Source organism: Alligator sinensis, unplaced genomic scaffold (genome assembly GCF_000455745.1).
Source record: "Alligator sinensis unplaced genomic scaffold, ASM45574v1 scaffold1032_1, whole genome shotgun sequence".
NCBI classification, from domain to species: Eukaryota; Metazoa; Chordata; order Crocodylia; family Alligatoridae; genus Alligator; species Alligator sinensis.
The window spans coordinates 446,858-451,094 of NW_005842450.1; positions in this window are offsets into that span (position 1 = coordinate 446,858).

Below are 4,237 nucleotides of genomic sequence, written 5' to 3' on the forward strand. Positions count from 1 at the left end.
CAGGAATGCGTGCCATGGCAAGCCTTGCAATGGGAAAAAGCCTCTGATCTCGGGTCAAGCTTGGAGGTTTTTCAAACTTGCTGACGTTTATGACGATGCTCCAAGTTTTCTCGGCAGTCCCCCCCCGAGACGTACTCCACTTCAAATTACCAAATTACATGCCTGAACGCGAGTGTCCTTGGCCATTAGCATGTCATCATCACAGAAAGGATATTAGCCACTTGAGCTGAGCATAGTTATACCTCTCCCATAACCAGGTACCTGAGCACTTGACGCCTATGAGCATAATACCCCACCAACTTCCCCGTTTCTCTCTCACCAGAAGCTCCTTACAGTTTTCTGCTCAAGGGTTTTTCCTGGGAAATGCTGGTAGGACTTTGCTTGAAAGACCAGCGTTTCAAAGGAGGGACTGAGAGCCAACCCTGTCTCGTGCCTATAAGCCAGGCATTACTATGCACAGTCAAACATGGCCAGATCCTGCTCCCACGACACTGGATTCCAGCGATCTAGGTGCTCCCCTGAGGCAGGTCAGTGGGCAAATTCTCCAGGACATCCAAACAGCACCAAATGCGAATCAGGAAAGGGGCTGGGTGTGCAACAAGGGCCTAATTGCTTTCCCTTTGCATTTTCCAAGTAGCGGTGCTTTTCCTTGCAGATACCTCCCACCTTCTGCATTACCACAGACTTAGGCCTACTGCAGCTCATGCTACAGCTCAACGGTGCAGGGGGGCTGCAAGTCCAGCCAGGCGTTGGCATAACACACATCTCTTTTCCATTTCAACTTTCCCCGGTCGCACCAGCAGTAAGAGGATGAACGCCCCAAGAACCCGCGTGTCCGCGGGGCTGGAGGATTGCCCGTCGCACCAGGATGGAACGAAGCCACGTGAAAGCCAGACTAAGACAATGGTGCAGCGTGAAACCAGTGAATCTCTCCAGAGGGATCACACTCGGGGCCAGCAGCAATTGCTGTAACAAACACAGGACCCCGAGCGCGAGGATCTGGATGCTCAAGAGCAAGCAGTGAAAGAAGCTACCCCTGGCCCAGTCAAACCCCTCGGGCAAAGGCACTGGCTCCTTCCCAATCATTCCCCAGCTCTCAGACTCATTTCAGCCCTTCCAGCTGTGCTTTCCTGTGGTCCTATGGTTTATGCCTTAGTCTCCCACATCTGGAAAGTGTTGTCAGGGGATTGCACATGCACCACGTGGAAAGGATGATCTGGGGACTTCATAGGATGGCAGCACTTACTACAAGGCATTTCCTTTTGTAATCTTCAACACTTGCATACTTAAAATGAGACAAGAGCAGCTGACTAAGACAGAGACAAGCCCCTCCATTTATTTATACTTAAAAAGCCTCTATAATTGGCTGGCACGTGGAAAGAATAAAAGTAATTCTGCACATCATGTTTAAGTCGGTCATTTTTTGATCTTTAATAAAAATGTCTCTGCGTTTGGCAAAGGTCTCGGGATCATAAGCTCATAGGAAGGAGCTCGTGAGGTCACATCTAACCCAGCTCAAGACAGCATCGTTCCTGACTAAACCATGCCAGCCAAGCGTCTGTCTAACCCGTGCTTGAAAATGTCCAGGGATGGAGATCCCCCAAGTTCCCTAGGTAGCCTGTTGCAGTGTTTGACCACCTTCAAGTCAGAAAGATCCTCCTCATCTCCAGCTTCAATTTCCCCTGCTAGCTTGAGGCCATTGCTCCTAGCTATCCCCTACAACCACAGAGGACAGTCCATCTCCACTCCCCTTTATAACCACCCTTCAGGTATTTGAAGACTGCAATCAAATCCCTGCCTCAAATCTTCTCTTCCCCTACTGAAGTTACTTGCAAAGGTTAGATGAAAACAGAGGGTTATTTCCTAGCGAGAGGCCTGGGCTCAACCAGGTTAAACTTTAAAGCTAAGAGTTTCTGAAGCAAATAACCTTTTTCCTAATCCTGGATCTTGCACAGGTAGCTCTCCGGGGGTAGCTTGGCTAGGCAGCCAGAAGAGAGCAGTAACAGAGACTCTCAAGTCAACATATTGAGCAAGTCTGTCTGGCCAAGAGCAAGGAGAGAAGTGGTCTGCCACTCACCAGAGAGGGAAAGCTAACAAAAGATGATCCAGAGAAGGCCGGTGTTGAAGGCTTTCTTTGCTTCAGTCTCCAGTAAAAAGACTTACCGAGACCAGATGGCTGACACAATTAGCATCAATAACAAGAAGGCTTGGCAAGAACTCAGATTAGAGCAGGGAAGAACTAATTAGAGACTCCTTAAATAAATCAGATGCTTCTGTCTGGGCTGGTGGCATTCACCACAGAGCAGCTTGGGAACCGACTTAAGCCATCTCAGAGGCATTAGCAATTATCTCAGAGCTCGGGGAGGGCAGGTGAGGCTCGAGAAGACTGAAAATGGGCAAAGCTTGCGCCTACCATTAAAATGAGGACAAAGAATGACCCGGGTGCTAACTGACCAGTCAGCACTAACTTCAACTTGCAAATCACTGAGTAGGTAGTAAAGTGGCACATGACTAAAACAAATTATGTAACACCAGTCTAATCTCCTCCTATGGTAGAATAAGAGACCCTGTAAATAGGGGAGACGCAGTAGATGCAACATATCTGACTTCGGTAAGGCTTTGGACGTGCTCTTACCCAATGTTCTCACAACCGAGCCATGGAAATGTTGTCTCAATGGAGCAATCGCAAGGTGGGATCACAACTAGCCAGCACGCTGACCGGAAAGAGTCCTCCTCAATGCCTCGTGCTCAGTCTGGAAAGATGCATCGAGTGGGCTTCATCAGAAGTCTCCCTCGGTCTGACACCATCCAGTGTCTTCGCTAACTGGGATGATGAAACACTCATTCAATTTGCAGACCGCACCAGGCTGGGAGAGGGTTGCAAGCACTTGGGAGGATAGAGTTAGCATCGAAAAGGTGCAAATGCATGAATGAAACACCAGGCATTTGAACGAAATGAGGTTCAACGAAATGCAAATGAATGAAACGCATGAGAAAACCAACAAAAACCATCAGCACTCTAGAAAACACGACCCATGAGGGATGGCTGAAAGAACGAGGCTTGTCGAGTTTCAAGGCAAGAGTCAGAGAAGCCATGGTAAAGTCTTCAGACAAGTGCAAGGTTGCTGTAGAGAGGAAGGCAAGCTTGGGGATAGGATGGGAAGTACGGAGCTTAAACTACAGCAAGGGAGATGTAGCCGAGACATTAGGAAACCCTTTCTAGCAGCGAGGATCGTGAAGCGACAGAACAAATGGCCTAGGGAGGCCGAGGGATCCCCATCATTAAAGGCCAAGAGCAGAGGACAGCCTGGGTGGCCTCCTCCAGCCCTCCTGAGCACCCGGCGGGCTCTTACTGCCACGAGATGGCAGCAACACCCTACCGTATCCTCGTTTAACAACCACATCCCTGAGAGCCGTTTCGACCTGAACCATATTTTTACAGAAGGACCTACCTACAACCCACCCATCACCAGCATGTGTGAAGGCAGCCATGCCCTCAGCCCCGCTGAAATCTCAGAGGCCCCTTGGAAAGCTGCTTGTACGGGCTGATCTAGTATAGCAGCGGGGCACGACGGTTTTGTAGAAAGAGCTCCTCAGCCAAGGGAAGGTATTTTCTAGCGGCCGCAGGCCTGGACCTGGAATCAGGCTCTCTAGGTAATTTCCCTGCTCTGCTTCTGGCAAACAGCGCAACCCTTGGGCAAGACACTTAACCGGAGGGTGCCTCAGTTTTCCCCATCTGTAAAATGGGGATAAGTTTCTGATGGAGGAGTTCATACGGCACTCAGAGAAGATGCTATAAGCTCTCATTAGGATTAACTGCTTTGAAGATATGACTCAGTGCAGACCGTCTCTGTGATCCTACCTAGACAATTTAAAGCAAAAGATTTCACACATGTACATACCTGGGACAACGCTTGCTATCTGCATTTAATACTGCCAACCCTGGCTTCATTGCAAATCCAGCTGCGTTCTGGCATCGAGGGCTCCTCCAAAAAACATTCTGGAGTGCTTTTCTGTTGCTCTTCAACAAGGTGCGTTTAACGCTTACGATTACTGTAACTGGCTACTTTCAAGGCTCGACAGTCCACTCACTCATCAAGACAACCATGCCACACACTACACTCCAAGCACATAAACAAAATGAACGTTACCTTTATTTGCACCATCCAGTGTTATCTCAAATATTGTCCCTGTTGAGTGCTTGTAAAAAAAAAAAAAAAAAAGGAGAGATGGCCGG